Here is a 27,830-nt window from a genome sequence, read left to right on the forward strand (position 1 = left end):
GTTCTTGGCTCACTGCAGTCTCAACCCCCCAGGCGCAAACGATCCTTAAGTGTCAGCTCCTCAAGTAGCTGGGATTACAGGCACCTGCCACCATCCCCAGCTAATTTTTTATGTGTTGCCATATTTTCCAGGGTAGTCTTGAGCTCCTGAGCTCATGTGATCCTCCTGCCTCAGCCTCCCAAATTGCTGGGATTACAGGCATGAGCCACTGCAGCTGGCCCTCCCATTGCATTTTTGCAAAAAGAAGAAATCATTTGTAGTCGCACACCACAGGAATAGGCATGGTTTGCCCTGGGAAGTGGGTCTCCCTGTGGGTTCTTAAACCTGGGGAAAAAGGGCTGGATTTAGTGATCCAACCCAGTTACGCTACTTCCTTGCTTTATGCACTTGGGCATTTGCCGTTCAGCCTCAGTTTCTCCATCTATAAAATGGAGCTGTCACCATCTCCTCAGGCTATGCTGCCCCTTTCAATGGCAACTCTTTCCATTGTAATGGAGAACCTAAGAAAGAAAAAGCGGCAAAAGGAAGGACATGGCTCTGCAGGTACCGAGCCTTCCACACAATCAAAGCTCAGCAAAAGGGAGGTGCCACCATCACAGGTGTATCCTCCTCTGACTCCTCCTTGATTTTGGTATGCTTGCCGAGTATATCCTTTATCCCGCTTTATACACTCTGGCTTCACAGTGTTCTTTTCCTGATTTCTCAGTCTCTCTGAAATAGTATATGGCATGTAGTGTTCTGAGCCCCTAAGAGGCTTAGTGCTGTGGGCAGCCAAGCGCAATAATGGAAGGGCTGATAGACAACAATGGCACTGTACTTGTAGACAGCCAGTGATGGTGTGCAGAGCTGGGGAGATGACAGAGGAGTCCCAAGAGTAAGTAGAAAGTGGGTGCAGCAAGGCTGGAGTGTAGTTTCCTGGCTCAGAAGGGGACACAGGATTCCAAGTCTGGGGGAGTCATGAGCTGTGGGGAAGATGAAGGAAAATGAACATTCCAGCCATGAAGACCAATGCAGAGAATGCAGAAACAGATGAGCTGCCATAGCCCACACAGCCGTCTTACCGTCTTACCTCCATCAACTATGCTGGAAGCATAAAGAACAACTTGGATTTTGTACATTCGTTTTTTTTTCTTTTGTAAGAGACATGATATAATTGTATACCAAAATTTTTCACAGAATCCACAGTCCCTCTTTCTCAAATGTCTGTAGTGATTAGAATTCATAGACAATTCTCCAACTATTTTTGCTTTTTTTCCAAAGCTTTTTTGATTGACTGCACAGGCTTTTGGTGAAAGGATTTCTACAGGAAACATTTTTTCAGGGACGTAAAGAATACAAGACAAAGTGGGGAGTTTAATCCATTTTTTATAGATTTGAGAAGTAAACCTTTTTAAACATGCTGGGCACAGTAATAACTGCATTATTATTATTATTTATTTATTTATTTATTTATTTATTTTGAGATGGAGTCTTGCTATTTTTCCAGGCTGGAGGGCAGTGGCATGATCTCGGCTCACTGCAGCCTCCATGTCCTGGATTCAAGCGATTCCCCTCCTCAGCCTCCTGAGTAGCTGGGACTATAGGCACGCGCCACCACACCCAGCTACTTTTTTGTATTTTAGTAGAGACAGTGTTTCACTATGGCCAGGATGGTCTCGATCTCCTGACCTCATGATCTGCCCGCCTCGGCCTCCCAAAGTGCTGGGATTACAAGCGTGAGCCACCGCACCCAGCAATAGCTGCATTATTAACAGAAGACTAGAGAAGGAAAACAGAAGGTATATGGATTATGAAGTCAGCACTGCTAGATTTCAGCCCTACCCTGGGCATTATTGGCTGTACAGTTTCAGCAAGAGTCTTACCTTTTTGTGTTGTAGAGTGAGATGGCGTTCATAATACTCAGGATGGTTTTATGTGTTTAAAGGTAATTCATTGGTGAGACACATTGCAAATATCTTTTCCACCCCTGTTTATAACATTCCAGTTATCTTTCTGTTGCTGAGTAACTTGCCATACTAACATTTAATGGCTTATAACAACTATTTATTACTATCTATTATAGTTCTGTGGGTTGAGCAAATTCATTTAGGTATTCTTATTTATTCTTTCCTGCCATGTAGTCAGATGGCTGGAGTTATATGAAGCTTTGAACGGATTAGGTGTCCAAGATGACATTTTTAGTCACCTGTCTGGCACCTCAGCTTGGAAGGCTGAAAGAGCTGGAGATGAATTGATACCTCTTTCTCCATCCATGCGGCTTCTCTACCTGGCTGGCTGGAGCTTTCTCACAACATGGTAATATCGAGTATTTGAAATTTTGACATGGCAGCCAACTTCTCCTAGAACAAGCTTTCAAAGAGCACGAGATAGGTTACAGGGTTCCTGTATTAGTCAGCTTATGCTGCTATAACAAAATATCACAGATTGGGTGGTTTAAAGCACAGACCTTTATTTCCCAAAGTCCTGGAGACCAGTAGATTCAGTTCCTGGTGAGGGTCTTCTTCATGGTTTGCAGACAAGACTCCTCTCACTGTGTCTTCACATGGCAGAAACAAACAGAGAACTCTGCTTTCTTTGCCTTTTCTTGAGGGAGCCCAACCCCTCATGACTGCCCTCATGAACTCATCTAAATCTAATTACCTCCCAAAGGCCCCACCTCTGAATACCATCACATTGTGGGTTAGTGCTTTAACATGTGAATTTTGGAGAACAAAAACATTCAGTCCATAACATTTCACTCCTAATCCTGCAAAATCCATGTCCTTGCATGCAAAATACATTCACTCTATACCAGCAGCCTCTAAAATCTTGACTTGTTTCAGCATAAACCCTGAGGTCTAAAGTCCAAATTCTCATCTAAATAAGTATGGGTGAGACTCAGGGTACTATTCATCCTTAGACAAAATCAGTAGGGGTGAGACTCAAAGTACTCATCCTGGGGCAACATTTGTCTGCAGCCGTGAACCTGTGAAATCAGATAAATTATGTGCTTCCAAAATAGAATGGTAGGGCAGATGGAGGATAGGCAATCCCTTTCTGAAAGGGAGATATTGGAAAAACGAAAGTAGTAATGGGTTCCAAGCAAGTTTACATAAAAAGGCAAATACTGCTGAATCTTAAGTCTCAAGAATAATTTTCTTTGGTTTCATGATCCACCTTTTGGACTCGCCAGGGTGGAGATCCCTCTCCTGTGGTTCATATAGTATCACTTCTGCTATTTCATTGTTATGCAGAGCCAGCTCATATTTCCATATAAGGAGACTGCACAAGAGCATACCTATTGGAGGATCTGGGTTATTGGTCTTTTTGGAGAGTGGCTGCAGCATGTAACGTGGTTGACAAGCAGGGTCCTTCCTCATCTGGTATGCATTGTGTGAACTGCTGCATGTGGCATTTCCCCCATGACTCCCTGTGCCTATGGGAATAACTTCAGTGTTACTCTTTCCTGAGTAATTTTTGGAGAAATAGCACACAAGAGGACAGCTTTATTGTTCATCACGCTACAGTCACCAAAACCAGGCTCTCTGAACAAATTTTAGCAGATCTAAGGTCCATCCACAGTCCTTCACTAAAAAGGGCTTTGGTTGGCCTGTTTTTTGTTTTGGAGAAGGCTGTGTGTAGAATATTAGACGGAAGCAAATTCAGACAAGAAAAGAGGTTTGGAAAGAAATGAAGTCAAGTCGAAGAAATAAGCTGTTTAAGCCCCTAACACAGGCTGAGTTGATCCTAGAAGGTAGAAGCCTAGAGATGAAGGACATTCAAGAACTCCTTTATGCTGTTGTGTTAGGGAAGCTATACCAGCTGGTACCTTTCTTGGTTCAGTGCCTCAGTTTTTAAAGATGACAGCTGTTGAGACACTCCATATTCTTTTCTTTATTCACTCAACAAATATGCATTGAACAGATGCTCTGGGCTAGGAAATGTGTTAGACATTTTGGAAGATAGGAAGATGAATCAGACCAGAATCCAGGCAGAACACAGCCCCCACACAGAAAGTCCAGAATGTAGTGGTGTGGGTGGGGGGAAATTCAATCTCGAAAAGAGTTGCAACCCTGTCAGCCCAGTACTCCGGTCTGCCGGAGTGGGGACTGCATCTCCTATCACCACCACCGCTACTGCTACTCTTCATCCTGGAGCCGATTGTTCGTGAGAATCTGTCAACACCAGAACAGTGCTCTCACTTTAGGAAGGAAGACATTGCTTTGGACATTGGAACATAGGTTCTATCAGAAATGGGCGCCAAGTCTTCATACCTTCCGCCATCAGCTTGTTCTTAGTGCAAGAGCAAACGTATGTGAATTATACAGCATGTTATAAGACGTTGTGTGTAGGATTGCTGTTAACATTGTTATCAAAGTACTAAATGCACATATGGTTAATCAAACTATCCAGTGGTACTTGTAAATCCATGACAAATTTTTCTCACTTTTCACATAATTTTAGTAATTTGTTTATCTCTCTTTGCACACCTGGATTGTCATCTTCTAAGAGAAAAATCCGTTGTATGCAACTATGTTTAATAGTGTATCACTTGTTCAATTCACGCCACCACTAGGTTACTAATGATCCTTTCACTTTTTGCAGAAATCACTGTGTTTTCGGCTCAGTGGCCCTGTGACATTCCTTCCAGTTGTCATTTGTTGAGTGACCAATCAGATGGGTGGAGTGTGTTACAGAAATTGGCAGCAAGTATCCAATGGGTGAAGATGGTAAGATGGACTAACATTACTGAACAATTCACATGTTACTATGCATATCAAGATGGAAATTATGCCATTGGTCCATCTCTCAAATGTGGCTTGATTTGGACCCTCACTAAAGGCAAAAGTAGAATCTGAGAGGGAGAGAAAGGCCAACCTTTTTCGGTATTGAGGAATGTGATTGTTCAGGGTTGATGTTATCGGATTCTCTTTATTGAGCATTTATTATGTGCTAGTAATAGTAAGATCTGGAGGAGAAAGATGGAACCAAAGGGACTATAATTCTTTAGCAAGGATTTGGCTGAAGAAGCCAACTAAGATGATTGCCATGTTGCTTTTTTTCCCCTTTCCTTTTGAAAATAAAGTCTTAAAATGAGAGCAAGGTAGCTTATATCCCACAAGGAAATGAGATTGCTAGGAGGCTGAACCTTTTAGACTTCAAATGACAGGGCCCTTCATCATGAGCCAGAAGGCCTGATTTCAACCCCCAGACCCAACTCTGCTATTCACTGTCTATGCTATGAGATTAATGCTCCATTTACTGGGCCACCAGGGTGGCTGGACCTAGGATTTCTAACAGTTCTTATATTTTAGGATTCTATTAATCCATGTACCTTCTCCATCTGCTGAGTGGTAACTGGAGCAATTTTCATAGGACACATCTAAATATCCAGATAGAAATTTAAGAATTAATTCTACCAGTGTGACTTTCCACTCTTGGGGAATCTAGACCTCCTTATCCAAGAGTCTATGGCTCATCTCCATGTGGATGTCCAGTGGATGCCTTAATTACATATGTCAAATCCAGGTTTTTCCTGGGTCCCACATTTCTGTAGTAGTATCAAAATTCACTCAGAATAGAAACATGGGCCGGCTACTTTAAGCCTCTCAACCCCTCATCTCCAATAGCAGTTAAATCCTCTTGATTCATATTCATTCTATTCTCTGCCTATCTCTGAAATAGTTTTGCTTATCTCTATCCCTACTGCCACCATTCAAATGCAAGTCCAGCCTTCTTTCTACAATATTACTGAAATTGTTACCTAATAGGTCTTTTTGCCTCCAAGGTTATTTCTAGCTCATCAGCTCCAACGTGATCCACCATATATACATCCCGAACAATGCCCTTAAATCTATACATTATGTTTCTTTCCCATTCATTCCCTTTAAATGATAGATATAAGCTTTTCTTAACAAGCTTCTAGCATCCTTTAATGAGAAAGGGGTACTGTTCTGCTGTCCAGATTTATCTCTCAGCTGCTATTCCCTATCCACCCTGCCTGTATTATATATATCCACTCTAGGATCTCCTCATAGGGCACAGCCATTTTTTCCCCAAAGCCTCATAATCTCTCTCACCTCATAAGGACTCTTAAGGAATTTTATATCTTAGCTTGGACTTCACTATCTCTAAGGAGTTTTTATAATAGCCTAAGATTACCTAGACCATACTTTAGCAGCCAGGGATTACCCCACTTACTGTGATTTCTACATTGGACTGTAATTGTCTGTTTAGTGGTCTGTCTTCCCAGCTAGACCTAGAGATTTTTGAGGACAGGACTTATTTGGGACCATTGTGCTCCCAGTTTTAAGTACTGTATCTGGGCCAAAGTATGCACTTAGTAAGTACTTATTAAGCAAATGAATAGGGACCCTCAGTATATTTTTAATTAAATGTGAGGAAGATGGACTAAGGTGACTACACAGAGAAAAGTGATGAAATAACAGCAGCTAACAGGATTTGCATGTTTATTGTAAGTCAGGTAACTAAGGACGTTAAATGTATCACTCCCCTTAATCCTTGCAAAAGCCTTATGTCGTAGGTATTATTAATATCCAACATTTTATAAATGAGAAAACTCAATCTTGGACAATGTGTTAGTCTGTTTTCACACTGCTATCAATAACTTCCCTGAAACTGGTAATGTATAAATGAAAGAGGTTTAATTGACTCATAGTTCTGCATGGTTGGGGAGGCCTTGGAAAACTTACAATCATGGTGGAAGGAGAAACAGGCATCTTCTTCACAAGGTGGCAGAAGAGAGAAGAGAAGTACGTGTGAAGGGAGGAGAGCCCCTTATAAAACTATCAGGTCTTGCGAGAACTCACTCAGTATCACAAGAACTGCATAGGGGAAAATGCCTTCATGATCCAATCCCCTTCCTCCCTACACATTTGGGGAGTACAGGTTCTTCCTTTGACATGTGGGGAATTATAGGTTCCTCTTTCGACACATGGAAATTACAACTTGAGATGAGATTTGGGTGGGGGCACAGAGTCAAAGCATATCAGAGAAGATAAGTAACTTGTCTGTGGCCATAGTACTGTAAGTTTTATCCTTGAAATCTGCATATATGGGAGGTCTGACTTTAGTCAGTGCTTGTGTCTTTTACCACTCTCCCCGTCTGCCTTTCTCCTGAATGAATCTCCCATATTATGGGCAAACACCATTATCTCCACGTAAGGCCAGGGGCTTCTCCTTCACATGACACAAGCTGTTGTTAAATAGATGGTAATCCCCTGTGACTGGGAACTATAAATTTCGATAATTTCTCAGGTATTTTACACTATGTGTTAATGTGGGTCTGTTTTGGGAGAAAATTTCAACTTGGGGAGTCCCTACCTCTTATGCGCTTGTCAATATTTGTTGAGGGAATACGCCAATGAATGAAAACACTTATCCTAGAAGCAAAATTGCACTCCCCTACGAACGCTTCAGAACGATTTGGAAATTGTATGACTGACTCCTCTTGCATTTGCTTATTTTGCACTCATTTGCTCTGAAGCCTGGCTCAGCAGAGGAAGTGTATCCCTCCTGTGGTTATGTCTGTGAATGATGATCACTTCATTTCTGCTGAGCCAAGTGGGGCTCTTCATTTCATCGGCCTTTTGAATTCATCAGTAAGACGTGCAAGTGACACTTCCTATTTTTCTAGATAATAGGGACAATTAGAATGAGGTATCAATGAATCAGAGTCAGATGTTAAATAGAAAGTACTTGAATTTAATTTCATGTCTAAGAAATCTGTTAGATTTTTTTTTTAACCTGGGAATTAAGAACAGTCTATTTTGAAGAGTTCTGTAAAGCTTTTATTGCAAGGAGAGGAAGGTAAATTACTTCAATGCTGGTGGCATGAAATCTTTAAAAAACAAAACAAAACAAAAAACAGCAGGAATGCAGATGGAACAATCCTTTGATTTTTTTTTTAGGATAAGCTTCTTTGATGGAAAAGAATTCTGTGCCTGGTTGGGGAAAGCAGGTGTTCTTGATCACACTGTAAGAATTTTGAAGAACAAAACTAACCGGTCACTTTAGCCAAGACTCAGATTCTTGATTCCCAAGCAGTTCAAGATGCCAGGCTTTCTAGAACAAGCACCTATGAGCTGCCACAAAGGCAGGCAGAGATGAAAGGGCATTTTCCCTTTCCTCAAGGAGTTTACGGTCAGGTAATTGCATATAGCAGTCAAAATCCAAGTGGGAAGGAAAGACCGAGAGAGACTTTAAACAAATTTGGCACGGGCTCACAGGATCGGTGCTCTGGTTAACTTACAGTGAAATCCACTGGAGCTTGAGCTTCCATTTCTAGCACACCTAACTTAGGTACCCTCCCTCAGTAGAGGAGGAACTATCAGGGCAAGTACAGAATAAGGCTTCTGAGCCCTGTGACCTTTCTGAGTTTTCAATAGGTCACAGGGGCCTAGAAATGAACATCTTGGAGAAGTGGAAGGGATTTGCCCTTTGCTCAAGAGAAGTGTACACACATTGGCATCCTGCTGAGTAATAACCAGCAGGAATTGCTGGTCACAGGTCACCCAATTATCTTTCATTTGCATAGGAGTCAATCCAAGAAAGCTGCTTTGGGAGCAGCTCACCTGTGCTGCAGAACCCACCAGGCTCTGCATTGTCCCTGACAGCTTGAAGTGTTGGCAGCCTGCTTCCTAACCCCCTGTGCTGCTGGGTCTGTCTGTGAATGCATATTTCCTATTTCGGGATGTAGGCCACTGTGGAGAAGGCCAGTTATCTTTCTGTATCTGGTATCATCAGAATCATAAACAGACGCTCAGTTCACTTGTTGCCTACACATTGCACCTCTTCAGTGTGTACAATGTGACTGTCATCACCACAATCAACATGAAGCTCTTATGTGATAGGCAAACTGAACATCCAACCCCTGCGCAAAATCATTACTAAAGGAAAAACTTCAACCAACGTTGTGCCTCTTTGATCTTGCTTTATTTAGCTGGTGTTGGGCAGAGAGGTCAGTGACGTTGATATTTTCTGAGCATGCTGTTGTACCAGACACTGTGCTACGTGCTTTACATTTATTATCTTGTTTGACGTTACCAAGACTTTGGCTGCTATGTGCAGGGGTCATGATTCTTTCGTAGACAAAGATACTGAGGTTTAGAGAGGTTAAAGAACTTGCTGAAGAAAGCCCACCATGAGCAATGGGTAGAGACAGGGTCTCCACTCCTAAGCACAGCACTGTAGTGCCTCCTGTTGATCAAGGTCTTGTCCAACTCTTTTGCACCTTGGCTTCCAGTCTTAACCAAGCTGGGATGGAAGGGAGTTGAAGGGCAATTATTATTACAGTCATTTTGGTATGGCCATGTCCCAAATCTCTATTTGAGGTTTTTTGGTTGGTTGGTTTTTGGTTTTTTTTTTAATAATAGATTCAGGAGGTACATGTACTTGTTTGTTCTGTGAGTATACTGCATAATGGTGAAGTTTAGGCTTCTGGTATACGCATCACAAAACTATTGAACGTTGTACCCAATAGGTAATTTTTCAACCCTCCCCCAACTCATAAGCGAGGATATGCAGTGTTTGATTTTGTGTTTATGAGATTTTTCACTTAGGATATTAGCCTCCAGCTTCATCTATGTTGCTGCGAAAGATAGGATTTCATTCTTTTTTTATGGCTGTGTAGTATTCTTTGTGGCTATATAGTATGTGGCTGTGTAGCATTTCATAATGTACTATGCTGCCATAAAAATAATGTAGTGTGTGTGTGTGTGTGTGTGTGTGTGTATGTGTACATATATATATATTCTACATATATATGTGTGTATAGAATGTATATATGTGTGTATATCCACACACATATATATGTATATATACACACACATATATACATACACACATATACCACATTTTCTTTATCCTGTAATTTTTTGATGAGCCCTGAGATTGATTCCATGACTTTACTATTGTGAATAGTGTTGTAACAGACACATGAGTGCAGGTGCCTTTTTGATATAATGATTTCTTTTCCATTAGATAGATACTTAGTAGTGGGATTGCTGGGCTGAAAAGTAGCTTTATTTTCAGTTCTTTGAGAAATCTTTACACTGTTTTCCATGGAGGTTGTACTAATTTGCATTCATACTAACAGTGTATACACATTCCCGTTTCTTCACATTCTCCTCTCCACTTGAGTTTTAAAGGAGGCATAGCTGGTTCTGGCTAATGCAGCAGGATATGGCTGAATGTATCCAGTGAGTGAGGGGCAACAATGACTAGAGGGAAAAGACTCTGCCTGTGTTCACTCATCAACCACCTTGAGAACATCCGTATGTTAGGCCTTGGACTAGGTACTGGGGATACAATAATAAATCAATGCATGAAGTAACTTAGTAAGGCAGTGTTGTATCAGTACAGCAATGAAACCGTACTGCTGCTTCCAAAGAACCCCTCTTCTTGTGGTGGATCCAGGTTGGCAAACAAATAACCATGGTACGGAGTTCCTTTTAGACAGTTCCGTGGATCCGTGAGAACACAGAGGGGCTGACTCTGCCCGGGGAAATCACGGGGAGATTCAGTGAGGAGGTGACCTCTGGGTTTAGACTTGATCATGAGTAAGAATTTATCAGGAGAAGACCAGGAAGGTTTTTCCAGGCAAAGGGAATGATATAGAAGTTAAGTCAGTATGTGTCATTACTAGGTGGGATGTTCCATGAAATATTTGCTTTTATTTTTATATATCCTTAAATAGATATGTTTAAATATTTAAAATGGCTAAAATAGATAAAGATGGTGAAAAAGAGTCTGGAGAGAATTAAGTCTTCTTCAATTCCTATACTCTAGGCCTTCGATTTCCTCCCCTGGAAGACACTATTGTCAGTTTTCTGTGTGACTCCCAGACAGTTTCTGGGCAGTTAAAAAAATACACATCCATATAGCCACTTCCTCCACATTCATATACACAGATTACACCCATCTATAAACACTGTTTTACACCTTGATTTATTTTATTGTTTTGAGACAGAGTCTTACTTTGTCACCCAGGTTGGAGTGCAATGGTGCAGTCTTGGCTCACTTCAACTTCTGTCTCCTAGGTTCAAGCGATTTTCATGCCTCAGCCTCCAGAGTAACTGGGATTACAGACGTGCGCCACCCCAGCTGGCTAATTGTTCTGTATTTTTAGTAGAGATGGGGTTTTGCTACATTAGCCAGGCTGGTCTCGAGGTCCTGTCGGCCACAGCCTCCCAAAGTGCTGGAATTACAAGGCTGAGCCAATGTGCCCAGCCACCTTGATTTTAAAAAGAAAAAAAGTATTATGTTTTCTCCCTTGTTTGTTTTGCTTGCACTCATTTGATTTAAAATGTTTTTTTTTTTNAAACTATTCGAACCTACAGAAAAGTTGCCAAAATAGCACAATAAATTCCTATGAATACTTCATCTGGAGACACTGAATTTTAAATAATCATTTTTTATGTTCTATGCAATGATTTTATGAATTTAATCCCTAATCAAGATACAGTTTGGATGTCAGTTACCTGGAGACTGGAGTGCAGTTCATCTCCCCAGCACTGATTTAGTGAGATAACCCAAGATGTTCTCAAAATGGATAATAGGTTCTTCTCATTGTCAGTTTCCCTGAGATGCCCATATGCAGCAAATCCATCCCCAGGATGGGGATCCATCCCCAGGATATAGATGGCTGGAGGTGCCCCTCTTTGGGCCACTTGATCTTCAGGAAAGGATTTTCTCTGCCTTCTCAAGTGCTCAGCAAGAGCTTCTTGGGCAGGTGAGCGTGCTCTCTGCACTTGCCTTCCCGGCCCTGTAGTCCAGGGTGGTAACAGGCAATCCTGTTGAAATCTAATCACTTCATTTCCGACAACCAGCCATTTAGACAGCATTATCTCTCATGTTCAGTTTGTCAGAGTCAACATGGCCTCTCAAAGGCTGGTATAGGATACTCTTCTTTTAAAGATCAAAGCATCTGAGCACTGCTCAGGTTACCTGTGTGTTTCCTCCCTGCATTTCATGGCAAGGGGTAGTTTGTCCTCAAAGTGAAAGGGACTTTGAACAGGATGACAAGCAGGAAGAAGGCGGTGTTTTATGGTTTTGTAGTCATATGCCCTGGGCCTAAATGGATTGTTTTCTTGTAATCATTCATTCATTCATTCATTCTTTCACTCACTCAAATAAATCCTGAAAGTCTTCTTGGAACTCTTTTATGCTCTGGGCCAAGACATGTGCATGCTCCTTGCAGACTGGGTCCCTAGGATCTACAGGGTGACAGATAACAGACAGTCTCAGCCAAAGAAAGCAATTGAACCTGAGAGCAGTGGAGTAGAATCTCCAAGGAATTATTTCTTGGCCATTCATTAATTCATTCATACATTAAACACATATTTACTGACCCCTGCCTGTATTCTCTGGTCTTATGTGATTCTTGAGCCACAGAATCACCACTTCCTTTCCTGGCTACTAAGCCAAATTATCCTGTGTCTAGCGGGAGACTCAGAGCTAAAGCGAATTTGAAAAAGCAAGGAAGTAAAAGGAACTAGCCATACTAAAATCTGCCACCAGTTAATTGTGTCTGCTGAGGATCTAGACAACTGTAGCTAGACATCTGGCAGATGCCACCATTTGGAAGATTTAGAACACTTGTGGCAGGGCTAGTGAGTTTACGTTTTCTAGGGGCTCTAACTTTTACAATCTAAGCACCATTCCAAAAGGCTGTTAGGCTGCCATAGCAACAGTTCATATATACATAGCAACAGTTCATATATATATACACACACACACACACACACATATATATGTAAAGTATAAAAGTATATATATATGTGTGTGTGTGTATATTTATACATTTGAAGAAAATAAGTTTTAAAAAATTTGGTCACATTCTTGCAAGGGCTCGTGAGAAGATACCTCTTTAAATGAATGTCTAGCAAGTTTCCTGACGTATCATATGTCTGTCTATAACACACTATTTTGGACCTCTTAACACTCTTAACCGGTTTTCAGAATTTTTACTTGAAAGATGGACCTAGGAGGATGGTGATTCATTGCCCCTGAACCATTTACATCATTCTTTAGGCAACAAAAGTAAAAGTGTTTGCCAGTGGTTTCAGCAGGAGCACACATCCCTCCCGTGCCAGCCCCCACGCAGTGTGGGATAGACCAGTGCCCACACAAGCCCCCACCAGGGTGGCTAGAGCTCAGGCTCATGGGAGCATGTCCAGCTCCATTCTCTCTTCCCCAATCCTTCTCCACTGAGCCGCAGCATTATTTCTCTAAATCCAAATTGTATCAAGTTGCTTCAGTCTAAAACCCAAGCTTCAGAAGCTTGCAGTCCCTCTCAGGATAAACTGCTAAGTCCTTTGCCTGGCTTCTAAGACAGACTTGATCCAGGCTCCACTCCCGGAAGCGTCCCTTTCCCTCGTCCCATTTAATTCTGTCCATATTGTACTGCTATAGTCCCTGAATGCATCGTGAGGTTTCACACCTCGATTCCCTTGCACACATATTTCTTCTCCGCCCCCATTTGTCCGAGTGTGCAGAGAAGCATCTTCTCCTCCAGCAGGGGCTCCTAGACCCTGTGAGATAGTTTGTCATTTCTTCCTTCTGTATAGAAAGTACCTTGATTCCTCAGTGTCTGTCACTTCCACGGGTCCTGGGTACGTGTATCTTCATGAGCCTCTTTTTCCATAAATAAATTTAAAAATTACATTTTGTGACAATTCTGGTTTAAAGATGAGTACAGTGTTCTACCCTAAAAGGTAATTTTTCCTTCTGATTTTAAAAGAAATTAAAACGTTGCTGTGCATTCTTTAAAAGTATTGTGGGCACTGTGCCTACTGTTCCTAATGGAGAAATCACATTGATGTTCCTGGGTTACCGCATTGCCAATTACTTATCTTCAAATTTGTAAGATCCTTGAGAATAGAGTTTGGCTGTGTGATGGCATGCCATCTATTAAAGTGTGTGGTGAACAGGCTTTCACAGGAATGAGAGCATGGTCTTCATCCACCTGCCTTCCACTGCAGAGAGCTTTGGCACACACTCCCTGTTAGGCTAATGCTCCTCATCTATTTTCAAAAGGGACAAGATCCTCCCCTTCCTCTTTCTTCATTGCCCTTTAAACTGCACAGAGCTTCCTTATGCATCATCCACTTCGATCCCTTGAGATGAACATTAGCTACCCTGTTCCATTAAAGAATAAAATGAGGCCCAAAGAGGTTAAGCAGAGCCTAGAAAACAGAGTTGTCCCCTGCCCAGAGTCACACGTAATACATGACAGAGCCAGGATTCTACTCCTTCCCTCCCCACCAGACCATTGCCAATGTTCCATCAAACCACACGATGAGCAACCTAAATTAAGGCAGAGATCGCTTCATTCCCTTTAACTTTTTTGGAAGCATCAAGACCTGTAAGAAAAAGGAAATCTCAACATGTGTAGAATTGCTTCTGCACTGAACACTGCCATGCACCACCCAGATTCCCAGTTCACTGAAGGTCTGGTGGTATCAGCTACTGGGAAGGCTCTTGGCAGATGACCTCACTTGCAGCGTTCACCTCAGCTAAAGTCGTGCTCTTTCCCAGGGCAGCTCCCATTGGAGGGCTGATCAGTAAAGGTCTGGCCGTATCAGCTTTCTTGAGATTATTTTGAAGGAAATATCCCAGATGACCATGCAAGGTGGTCTGAGGCTGTTGCTGGGCTGCATCACACATCTCTTCATGTCTGCTTCTGCTTCCCCTCCCTTTTCTTCTCCAGGTGTTATTCCAAAGGGTACCCCAAGTAAACATCCCCAGCTCAGAGTCAACATCCCAGATAATCTCTATTAAATATTTTGCAACAAGCCTTCCTGTGTCTGTTCATGAATACACAAGATTCATTTGTTCCTCCATTGTTTTCACTGAATGCTTATTCATGGGATGCTAAGCACTGTGCTAGGTACTAAGATACTGTGGTGAACCAGACAGAAAAGGACCTCTGGAATCAAGGAACTTAAATTACTTCTACTCTGAAGGCAGGTATTAATCTGTTTCTGCACTAAAATTATGCAACTTTCAGAACATTCTTGTCACCCCAGCATTTAGAAGGAGCAGCAAGAAAAGCCTCTCATCACCTGAGCCCTGCTGATTGTTGTGCACAGTAAACACTGCTTCTAGGAAATCAGCAGCAGTGTCCAAAGGGCCTTTTCCACCATATTAGAGGAGGACCCAGAGTGAAGTTGGGGGTACAAGGAACTTGGAAAAGACAGGAGAACAGGGGCTGGAATGTCTGTCCAAAATAGATTTGGAGAGGGAGAATTCAGGAGCAGATGAGAAAGCCGGTGGGAATCACTGTAAGGATCAGCAGTTGAATGAAAAATATTAGATGGAGGGGAAACACGTCCAGATTTAATTTGTAGCAGGATGGAATAACACCCAATAGAGGAGTGAAGTGGGGGTTTTCTTGCAATTGTCCACAGTCCTTATTTTAAACAATTTATTGGCGTCCTAACTGAAATAAATGCAGACCTAAATTCTGCTGCCAATGCTCTCCTTGACGCAGTCATTCCCTACTAGTCTCTGCCCATCTGCTCAGCTGCACTGGACAATTGCTGCCCCTTGAACAGATTCAGCTTCTTCTAACCCCAGGGGCTTTGCATTTCCTGTTCTCTCAGTCTTGGAAGTCTCCTCACATATGACTTTTTCTCATCCTTTAGGATTCAGCTTAAATGCCCCCTCTTGAGAGGTCTTTCCTGACTTCACAACCTCTAAAGCCATATCCTCTGTCCACCCTGCAGTCACTTGACATTTCCTCATTCTGTCTAATCCTTCACAGCAGCAATCACAATTAGCAAATATCATGTCTATTTCATTTCATGGTTGATTTTTATATTGTCTGTTTTCCCCCATGAGATTCTAAGCCCCCTGAAGCTTAAAGACTTGTTCAGCCATGTCCACCACTATGTCCTGAATGTCAAGGGCAGCACAATCCATACTAGAGTACTCTAAATATTTCTTGATGAATGACTAAACCAGCATAACTACACCGATAACCAATTATTTAGTGTTTCCCTTATAAGTTGACAGAAATACGATGGTTGATATGTTCAGGACAGAAGCCTGGAGACTGGGCTCCTCCACACTGCTGGGATGAGCAGAATCTTCGGATATCTCTCTCTCCAAGTTCCTCCTGGACCATCACTCAGATTTGAGGGGCATCAGTTCCTGGAGCACTCCACTCTGGGGACGCCAACAGCTGCATAATGGTTTCCCTGCCCGTGCATTAACACGGGCCTTTTGGACCTGCTCTGACTTGCCTGACCCGTCTCCCAGCAGGAAAGACCGTGCATCTGTAATACCCTGGAAAATTGGGGCTGACATGTAGCTTGGTACCGAAAGTGGTTTCACTCAAGCAAACGCAGAGAATAAAAGCCACACACTTAAAATGCTTGAGTAGGTATCAATCAGAAGAACATTCCAATAATCCATGTTTATGAAGCCTGTTAGTATGAATTTTTGAAATAGCACTTACTCCACTTTATTCTTGACAAATGGTGTTTGTAGCCATTGAGATATTTTATTTCAATTATGTGCGGGGTGTTGTAGGGAAAAGGTTTCTGACAATATCAAGGCATAAGCCATTTTTTATGGTGCTTTTATCACTGTTCCTGTTGCTAAACTAGACTGGACAGTTCATTAAGATGAAAAATTAATGGCACATACTATGGGGAGAATAATCATGTTTCATGATTATTCTTCACAGCTTGTGGAGGCATCAGAATTCAGAGTAGCAGACAGATGACAAATGTACTGGTCTTTGGAAGAGGTGGTGACTGGCTGACCAGACGGTATCCATGTATGTACCTACTTCTGTGTTCAGCCCTGAGCTGAGGTGCTGGAGGAGAAAGAAAATACAGAAAACATCGTTATTGCTTTCCAAGAACATACTATCTATTTGGGAAGACCAGGCCAGGGAGTTGTCAGGTGTCAATCTAGGAGCTCCAAAGTGTTAGGCAATTGTCCAGCACTTTGGCGCTGAGTGCAAGTTTAGGAGAAAATTAGTTGTGGACTTTAGAGAGGAGTTCTTAGACCTTGAAGAATAGCAGGATGTTGATTAGTAAAATATGTTCTAAAAATAGTAGCTGCTGATGGCTGTGAGGTTGCTTTTGGGGAGTGATGAAAATGTTCTGAAACGTGCAACTTTACAACACACCAACAAACAATGTACACTTTAAAAGGTTCATTACACTTTCTATGCATGCAACAAAATATCATATGTGGCCAATAAATATGTGGCATATTATATGTCAATAAAAAGCATGGTCTTTATGATACATGAATTATATATTAGTAAGCCGTTATTTTAAAGTACTCTACAAACTCAATGCTGCTAAATTACAGTAACTTTTATTACGGGTAGAGAAAACTGTAATTCATTAGAATATACACATCGATGAGGCAGACTAACATTGATTGAGGACTTGCTTCATATGATAAGGAAGGAGGCACTTGCCCATTCTACAGAGGAGAAAACCAGAGTCAAATCAGTTCATTCCTTGCCTGTGAAGCCACAGAGCTGGGAAACAATTGGGCTGGGTGGACTTTCTATCACATCCAGATGCTTCCCACCCTATTCTGCTGGTACCCAGAAAAAGACAGATCCTAAGATGTTCTAAGAACACGAGTGGCACCAATGATAGTGATATGTCTCTGCAGAGTACTTTAAAGTTTGGAGAGTGTCCTCACTTCTTTTCTCTCACCTGTTCTTAGAGCATCTCTGCGAGAGAGGATCAGAGCAGGTGTGCCATAGGAGACAAGGAATGGAGCAAAAGGAGACCAAGTCTGCTTTTGCGGCTGCATAAAGAATGCTGTATTTGTTTCCCAAGTGTCCAAGGCGTTCTCTTTGTGCCTTCATCTCTATTTTGGGCTCTTTCTCTACCTGGACTTTGATATGCATCCTATTTCCCCAAGGCAAGAGGAATTTCCGAGTGAAATGATAAGAGATGTAGGATCCACAGATGTTTAGAAGCAAGGCTTAGAATTAGATGTCCTGTTTGTTCAATATAGAAGTAAGTGCTGTTTCTTTTCTCCTTTGTGGAAAGAGTAGATACACATTTCTATTGTTAAGTCCGCACGTTTAGATTAAAGCCACTTAAATCATTATCTCCTCTGCGGAGATAATGAGAGAGGTTTTGATGTCATTCTCAGCTTACTAGTGTAAATAATGGGCCAAATTCTCATCCTGTTGGACAGGATGGAAATCCGACTCAGGATTTGTAAATACTGCTGCATTTAATTTATTTTCACAAGACGTTTTCTTCCCTAGCAGACAGTGGGATAGCAGCGTCCTGGGAAACAGCCCATGGAGGAGTCACAATGCATTAACCTAAGCAGTGAGATCAAAACAATAGCTCTGTTTGTGATCCCTCTGCCAGAGCCCCAATCTCTGCAGTCCCCACTATGTGGCTGCATTCGGAAAGCCTAGATAAAATTAGATCTTCTTAGAGTAAAAAGGAACTGGGACTTAGGAAACGGAAGTCTTTCTCCAGCAGTGGATGTCTTCTTTCCTCATTTCTCTGGAGTTTTGTTAGCATTAAAGGAATTAAAAGAACAATGCTTTTTTTATTTAAAAAAAGAAGAAGAAGAATGAATACTTCCTGAAATACATCCCTGCCAGTTTTGGAGCGTGTTTGCTTTTTCCCCTCATTAGAGGGCTTGGATGCAGCCTGACTCAGGAGTGGGGATACCTGGCTCCTCATCTTTTTTCTATGTCTTGTTGGGCAAGTGACTGCTCTGTATTTCTCTTTGCTTCTTTGTCACAAGTAGTTGGTGACTTCCAGATCCCTCCCCAGCCCCAGGCTCCTCTTGGGTTTCTTCCGTTAGGTCTCTGGGCACTCCTGTCTCCCCAGGGAAGTGGAACAGCCTGAGTCCCTGCTGCTGGGATGTGGATGGTCTCAAGAGCCAAGCAAACAGTTCAGAAGCAGATGTCTTTGATGGGGGATGCTCTAGCAGTGTTGCTACGGGAGAGCGGAAAGTGGTTATTGCAATCATCCAATAATCAATGTCTACACCAGAAGGATTTTGTGTTGATTGAGGAATGTTTTACTTCTGACATACTTAAATCAATGACTATTACATAGGAAGGCCCCCTAAACAGGAGTGAAGGTGATGGGGATGGCAAGATGCAAGTCTACACATTTCTAAATATTCAGGTGTTTCCAAACTTGAGGCTGTGTAGACAGAGGTTCACAGTGACTGATAGAGTCTAGGTCACAGTTAGAATTTTACAACATGTGCTGAAGGGCCGTTTTCCTGACACTCTGCCCTCTGCAATAGGGGAGTGGGAGTGGTGGGAATTTTGTCTTGATTTTTCAATGCAAAAACAGAGGTGAAAGACTGAATGGTTTTCTTGATGCCACTCAGCTGGTAAGTAGCACCAGAAGAAGGAAATTGAACTGAAACTTCAAATCCAAGATGAGCTTCTTAGATCTCTCAGGGGGCTCTTCCTCTGCCTGAACTATTGGGTTTTCTCTCTCATGTGATGTTACGCAGAGCAGGCTGTAGTGATGTGATGTGGTCTGTCCCCTTGAACTCTCTCTTACTGAATGACAGAAACCCCAGGCTAGGGTATACATTTAGTTTCAACGTTTCCTTTTTCATCCAAAATTCTTGCATGAAACGTCTCTGTCTAACCTGCCATCTTTTTTCTGCCGTTTGTCTTCTCATCTCAAAATTTCATCTTTTCTGAGTTATTTCAGGCAGAGAGTCAAGTGGTAGATGTTTACAAACAGACTTGGACCTAAGCATCCAAATGATTTCTTGCCTTCAAAGTGTATGTCCCACTGGGAGCTGGACTGTAATTACCTAAGATACCACTTCTTTGGCTAATAATATCTCTGGAATTATTTTGGGATGTATGCATTTTGAATCATTTTAGAAATGGCAAAAGGTCTGTCTTCGGAGAACGTGTGCAGCTTCCAAAATGATATCCTGCAGACAGGATGGCTGCAGAATGGGAGAAGAACATACCACTTTACGTGGGTTGTGGTGAGCAGTGATTTATGACCCTAATGGGGTAGTTGGGTCTGCATTTCTTTTGTGACTTCCAAGCTGTCTCCATGAAGATATTTCAATGCCTGGGCTCTGCCCAAAGTCAATCTCTTTAATTGCAAACCACAGTCTCTGTGGAAGAGGAACATGGCAGGCACTTTGCTATTAATATAAGCAGGTACAGTGCCAGATCCATTGCCTCTGGAGTCCTGTGCAGAATAAAACCAAGCCTTTGAATCAGCCACAAGTCATATTTCTTACCTGGTGCAAGCCATAGGAAAAGTCAAGAGGCACTGGGGGAAAGCAGGAAATAAAAACGAAGGTAGTTAAAGAGGCTACACTAATTATGCAGTCCACCTAAGTCAAATTCTTAAAATGAAACCTCTAAGATCATCACAGCAGTCGTATGACCTTGAGTGCGCTATTTAGCCTCTTGGAGCTTCAATTTCATCACCTATAAGATGGGAATAATATAAGTAAAAACCCACAGGGCTATGTGCAAATTAACAAAAGAAGGTATGTAGAATGCTTAGCAAAGTGTTCAGCATGAAATAAGCCCCTACTAATTATAAGCCACTATCCTCATCAGCTGCTATTAGTGAGCTGTGACCACCTGGACAAGAAGACTTGAGCAGACAGAAAGCCAAATTGGGGCTGATTTTGGACCTATCCTCTCGCACGTGAAAACTATATTTTTCCTGATAGAACAGATTTTCTTTCTTGAGGCAGGATTTTCCAGCCTCAGCCCAACTCTCAGATAGCAGCCTTCATCTTCAGTCAAATCTCTGAATACTAAAGACTAGGTATGACTTATGCTCTCATTCTCCATCAATAAAACGAGGATAATAATAACCCTTACCTTTGTTGGCTGATGTGTAAAATGAGCTAATGTTCATGAAAGCCCTTTGTAAATTATAAAGCGCTATAAAGTATGAATTATTAGTGTGATTGCTCTACTCCAGGTATTCCATAAACAATGTGGAAAATTAAGAACCCACACTCCTGGCATTCAAAAAGCATTTATGCCTTTTTAAGTATGTTGCTATAAACTTTCAGCAGATGGATTTGATAATGCAGTCTTCAATTTGATTTAAATATTAGCAAGCGCCCATTAAGAGTGACTTTCTAGCAGGGGCACTGCTGTGGGTGCCAGCAAGCAGCTGGGCACAGTTGTTGGCTGTAACAGGCTGTGTTTCCACCGGTCTTGAATATCAGCTGCTCATGCGCTTTGCAACTTATTTTGAGCTGAATAGCCAAAGGTATTTTGAACCTCACTTTGCTCATTTGTAAAATAAAGGTAGTAATACCTACCTGACTGAGTTGCTGTGAAGGGTAAATAAGATAATGATTACTAAGCCCTGGGCACACTCCCTAATGCAAGAGACTAGAAAGCCACCTCAGTGTAGCATCCTGGATGCCCTGATTGACAGGTGTTGCCTCTTTTGTCTTGAGCCTCTCACTGAAACAAGTCAGGGTTCCTCCTCTCACTGGGTTCCCAGCAGCCTTGCAAGGTCACTGCCAGTGCAGCTCCCCAGCCCTGCCTCACAGCACCTCATAAGCCCTGCTGGCCTCCAGGCCTCTTGGATCAGTTCCAGCATAACTAGGTCTTTGCAGATTTCAAGCCTCCTCTTGATAATTCGAGGATCAAGGGGAACATGAGGAAATGAAGAGATGGAATGGAGCAGAAGGCCATTTGTGAAAGCCACTGTGAATGCCTGAATTCCTGGTCATGACCCTCAGTTGCTGAGGGGCCTATCTGGACCCCAGGGACCCTATATTACCAGCCAATACCATTTGGGCAGTCCAGATACAGCTATTTTCACCCTGCTATTGTGACTAGCAAGAGGAATGTAAAAGTGACCCCAGTGACATTAAGTTTTAGGGTCTGTTCTGTGGCTCTAATTCTGGGACGTTAATGCTAATAGTATTTATTGAGCATTTACTACATGCTATACAAAGTGTTCGGCACTTCACAAGAATTTTCTGATTGAATCCTTCCAACAACCTAAGGAGAAATATATTCTACTATTACCCACAATTTTGCAATAGGACCACAGGATTAGGAAGTGCAGAGGTCAGCTGTGAACCTGGTGCTCATGGCTCCAGCATTACCCATCAGGGTACAAATGGCCTGCGGCCAGGTTGATAGGAGTCACTGGCATCCTGGTAATGGGCTGTTCTTCATTCTAGCTTAGTTTGCTCTATCTGTATTAGTTTTCAGGGGTTGCCATGAAACAAAGTTACACAAATTGATGGCTTAAACAGCAGACATTTATTGTCTCACAGTTCCGGAGGCTACAAGTTCAAAATCAAGGTGTTGGCAGAGCTGGTTCTTTTTGAGTGTTCTGAGGGACAATCTGTTTCATGCCTTCCTCCTAGTTTCTGGTAACTCAGGCATTCCTTGGCCTCCTCCTTGTGTCTACATTTCCTTTTTTTGTAAAGACATCAGCAACATCAACTTCGGGCCCATCCTAATGACTGCATCTTAACTTGGCCATCTACACAGACCCTAATTCCAAATAATGTCAGATTTGCTGAAACTAGGGGTTAGGGCTTCAACATCTTTTTGGGAGACACAATTCAACCCATAATACTATTCCATAATGCTGCCCATGAACACATTTGTAGGATTTACCCCTTTCCTTGAATGTATCCAAGTGTAAGTGTCTTTCTCACATTAAGTATTCATTGAATATTGCCTAAGTGCTTCATTCCATGCTGCCCCCTGGAGATAAGAAAATGAGCAAAACATCTATGATCCCCATCTTCATGGACTAATGACGCACTCTTGGAGAATTTCAAGTCCATAGACTCTCACAGTACTGGTGACAAACTTTAATTTTTTAATTTAATTACAAGAATTTATTTATTGAGATGGAATCTCACTCTTGTCTGCCAGGCCGGAGTGCAGTGGCGTGACCTCGGTTTACCGCAAACTCTGCCTCCTTGGTTCAAGCGATTCTCCTGCCTCAGCTTCCCAAGTAGCTGGGACTACAGGCGTGCGCCACCACACCCAGCTAATTTTTGTATTTGTAGTAGAGACAGGGTTTCACCATGTTGACCAGGATGGCCTCGATGTCCTGACCTCATGATTCACCCACCTTGGCCTTCCAAAGTTCTGGAATTAGAGGCATTTGCCACTGTGCCCAGCCATTGGTGCTAAACTTTTATCATTAATTTCAAATGGCTCTACCTACTGGGGAAAATGAATTTAGCTTCATCATTCTGAATAAATCTAAAGAATAACCAGGAGATGAGTATTAATATTTGATTAACTTTATTTGCATGTGCACAGCTTCATTTGCAAACTGTCTTACGATTTCTCAAAATGTGTGTTTGTGTGTGTGTGTGTGTGTTTCCTAGTTCACTGGTGAGATGCCATCACAGGCCTTCTAGACAAAGCCCTTCAAGCAGGATGATGTTAACCAGGGTGTATCACCTGCTAGATGGAAGAACAATTAGCCTGCGCTCTGTTTAATTAAGCTTTACTTAATGGGCAAACGTTTCCTTTAACAGACTTGCTGTTACCTCATCAGTTATTTAAGGCAGTTCATTTCACAGCAGGGGGCAAAAAGAGAGAAAGAAAAATTTTCTCATTTGCTCAAACTTGATTGGTCTGAGGAAAAGCGTCACTGTCTAGAAGATGCCTAATTGCTGCTGTGATCCTCTGCTTATTCTCTATTTTGTCCTGGGCTTCTTATTGAAATGCTAATCAGGATTAGGTCTCACCTCTTGATGAATGATTTTGTAAAAACTTGATATTTCTCATCTCATCTAGCAATGTCTGTATGCAAGTATAATGCCACTGCAACTGAATGGGGAGATAACTAATGCTCTTAATTTCACAAAAAGGGCTGTGATTTGGTACATACAGTACAAATCAGGGGAAATCAGAATGAGATTAATTCCTTTTTTGCAAAGGCACTATCTCTTTTATATCAGGAGTCATTTTTCTTTGACTTTTTGCTGCAGATTTAGAGAATTCTTGGCACGTGTATTTGGGTTTATTTCTTATGGCTGGGGTCAGATTTAGGTTATCCATTTTGTCTGATGCCAGAACTCGGGCCCTCTGTCTCTCTCTCTCTCTGTTTTTTTATCCTTATCCTGTCATCTAGGCTCTGTGCAACCTTTGCCTCCTGGGCGCAAGTGAGCCTCACCCCAGTCTCCTGTAGCTGGGACTACAGACATGCAGCCTCATGCCTGGCTATGTTTTCTTTTTTTTTGTAGAAACAGAGTTTCTCCATGTTACCCAGGCTGATCTGGAACTCCTGTGCTCAATCAATCTGCCTGTCTTGGTCTCCCAAATTGCTGGAATTACGGGCGTGAACCACTCCACTCAATTCTTTTGTCTGTCAGTTTAGGAATCATCTGTACCTCACAAGACTGTAAAGATTCAGTATCATTCATGCTTCTAACTTGTCTAACATTGCAGGTTTGCAGTGTAATATTTTCCTTTGCCTTTATTTCATCGCTTCCCTCCCCCCACCCATTGATTCACTCTCAATGATGTGACAGTTATTTTTCCTTCTCCCACAGCCATCACACGTCCTTGTAAACCTGAGTCTTAGACACTCTGCTCCTTCCATATTCTAAGGGCTTGACACATCCAGATGGAAACTGAATAATTAAAGCAGACATTCATTTATTTTGACCAAGGGACAGACACTAAAATGATGGACATTTGGCTATTTTTTCATGGTTAATTGACTCGCTACTGACTTTCCACGTTTGCATGCTTCAGCACAGTCATGAATCTCAGCATTTTCTTCACTTGCAGTGGCCAAAGAATAAAAGTTATTATAATTATGGTTATCATTTCTTTAGTATCCATGTGTGTATGTGATCCACCTCCTGCCTACATTTTCTGCATCATCCCTTTCCTCTTTCCTGAGCAAGCCCTGTGTTTTCACAGTCCCAAAGTCCTGGGATTACCTGAATATAGGATCTTATTTCCTGTCTTAAATATTTGCTCCTGCTGTTCCCTCTGCCTGGATTGCTGTTACTCGCCGTGAACATTCGACTTATGTATGTACAACGAGACTAAATTCATACCTACTGGCTTATCCACTAAGTCTTCCCTGACCAACTGCCTCATACCCTGGTTTATGTGATTCTCCTGAATTCTCTCAGCTCCCCAAATCCCCCATCGAAGAACTTTTCACAATTTATTTATGTCCATCTATTTTCTGGGCTACCTCCCACCAAGCCAACACCACCATTAGGCCATCAGTGACCTGAGGACCATAACAGCATTTGTTTGCTATTGCCTTTGTGTAATACAACACCAGGTTCCTGGCCATGCTCAAGGTGTGTTTGGTGAATGCATTTCTTTTATTTTTTGGTACACGTGAACAATTATATATGAGTGTTGCATTCTGAAAAGACCTTGAAAGTTACCCATTAATCCAGTGTGGTGCATGCCCCTAATATAAATTATCCTGACTCCAGGACTTGGGTATTAGTTGTTTTCTGAGAACTGGTATCAACTCAGAGGATGAAAGAGAACATTATTCCTAATTCCTCAATCAATTAGCGCCATAGATAATCTTTTCATCCTTAGGCCTTTTACATTGTAGGTCACCTGTCAATATTAAAGGGCGTGTTCTACCTTCTCCCGGGGGAATAAAAGATCCTTCCTTGGGTTTTGCTGATCTCAGTTACATTGATGTTAAAAGTTCTCAAACTAGCCAGGCATAGTGGCTCAGGCCTCTAATTCCAGCACTTTGGGAAGCTGAATTGGGTGGATCTTCTGAGCTCATGTATTTGAGACCAGCCTGTGCAACATGGAGAAGCTGCCAAAAATACAAAAATTATCCAAGCTCAATGGCATGCTCCTGTAGTCCCAGCTACTCATGAAGCTGAGACAGGAGAATCACTTGAACCTGGGAGGCAGAGGTTGCTGTGAGCCAAGATGGCCCCACTCCACTCCAGCCTTGAAGACAGAGGAAGATTCTGTCTAAAAATAAATAAATACATAAATTCTCAAACTCTCCACAGTTCCCCAAGTGTGATCTCTTCTGCCCAACAACGTGGCTTTTGTGAGGACTAAACATGAGCACTCTGAGTTCACAGGAAGATAATTAAAAAGAAAATGATTGTAGTATTTCAAACAAAGATAACATGGTACTTAAAGATTGACTTACCTTATCCAGTTCATTATTTTGGCAGATGCATTTCACGTAGAGTCGCCAGACAAAACATAGGACTTTGAGTTAAATTTGAATTTCAGGTAAACAGCAAATAATTGCTTTAATATAAGTATGTCTTCCAAATGGCATGGGATATACTTATACTAAAAACTATTGCTGTTTACTTGAGTCTAAATTTAACTGGAGGTCTTGTAATTCAGTTTGCTAAATCTGGCTCCCCTAGTTCCCACACAAGTTAATTACTTGTCTGTTATGATATAGGATGCTTGATTTCATAGATGTGATATAGTCTGTGACATTATCCAGGTTGCCTGAATCCCAGACCAGTATCCATTCCTCAGGTGTTATGATTAGGATAAAAGATTTTCTACTTTAGCACAAAGTGCCTTTTGAAAATTTGTGATGACTATTTCTAGAAATCTATCCCATCTTAGCACGGCCAGAGGTGGTTTAACATGAGATGTGACTCAAAAGAAATGAGACATATTTAGATAATTTTATCAAGGGGACACATGACATAGGCAATTTGAGATGCCACAAGCTTGACCTCAATGCCAGGTGAGTTTCCATTGAGGCCAGGTTCTCTCTAAAAAATGCTGTAGGTTTTTGTTGTGTAGGGCATTGGAAAGGTAATAAAAGAAAATCTGCTTCAGATAACCAAAGCTGCACAATAGAGTAAGGACAAGCAGTTTACTCTAACGCTCTTCATTTTGCCAGCATAAACCACGTCCAGTGTTCTCTCATGAAAAACTTTCAGTTCTCCATGCTTGCTAAGGAACCAGTTCAACATTCTTTAGCAAGTTATAAATGAAAGAATTGCCACTATTCTTCTGTAATCTGAATTTTTCCTCCTCATCATGCTTTTCTTGTTACAGAATGACCTCACTGGGGGGAAGAAATCACATCTTTGTATCAACATCTTTATTATTCCCGGCAGAAAAATATATATATATTTTTCCTCTCTCATCTGTTTGCTCAAAGTTCAATCTCAGAGCCGTTTTTAATTTGTAATTATTTGAAAGAGACTATTCTTCTTTAAATGTGTTTGACAGGACGTCTACGTAGTAGTTTCTTTTTTAATGGCCCTGGGAAGATTCCTTCTGGCTTTTGGTTTGGATACTGCTGGTGTTTCACCTTGAGTTTTCTCTAAGTGACATCTCCATCCTCTCCTCGTGTCTAAAAGCCAACACTCTACTTACTTTATGGTAATAGTACTTTTTATTAGGGTTCTGTGTAAAGCTTAAATCTTTTCTTCTCAGAAGGAAGATTTTTTAAAGTGTTTTTCTTTTTAAAAAAGTTTATTTTCTTGTGGTTAGAATATTTAACATGAGATCTACCTTCTTGATATAGTTTAAGTGTACAATACAGTATTGTTTCCTATAGGTGCAATGTTGTACAGCAGATCTCTAGAACATATTCATCTTGTTTAACTGCAAGTATTCCTGCTGGTTCATAAATAAGGAACTCCCTATTTCCCCCTGCCCCTGCCCTGGCAACCACCCTTCCACTCTTTTGCTTTTATGGATTTGACTACTTTAGCTACCTCATATAAATGGAATCATGCAGTACTCATCTGTCTGTGACTGGCTCATTTTGCTCTGTGTAATGTCCTCCAGGTTCATCCATGTTGTGGGATATTTTGCAGGAAGATGTTAATGGTTACCCAAACATGGGGGAATTGGGCATCTGTGGAAGGGAGTT

The 27,830-nt window shown here is 41.7% G+C and overlaps 1 protein-coding gene across 6 annotated transcripts in view; it reads left to right on the forward strand.

Moving 5' to 3' along the window:
• CDH11 (cadherin 11) overlaps nt 1–27,830 on the forward strand; it is a 163,973-nt gene that overhangs the window by 57,219 nt on the left and 78,924 nt on the right. For 4 of the 6 annotated variants that reach the window (XM_017543287.2, XM_037743749.1, XM_037743748.1 and 1 more), the window contains one exon: nt 4,585–4,709. The exons of 1 other annotated variant lie outside the window; for it this stretch is intronic. The gene's annotated coding sequence lies outside the window, so the exon portion shown is untranslated. Of the gene's footprint in view, nt 1–4,584; nt 4,710–7,910; nt 7,978–27,830 lie in introns of all 6 variants that reach the window. One more of the 6 variants, XM_017543289.2, reaches the window with a different exon arrangement.

The sequence above is a fragment of the Cebus imitator genome, unplaced genomic scaffold (assembly GCF_001604975.1).
Source record: "Cebus imitator isolate Cc_AM_T3 unplaced genomic scaffold, Cebus_imitator-1.0 Scaffold151, whole genome shotgun sequence".
In the NCBI taxonomy this organism is placed as follows: Eukaryota; Metazoa; Chordata; class Mammalia; order Primates; family Cebidae; genus Cebus; species Cebus imitator.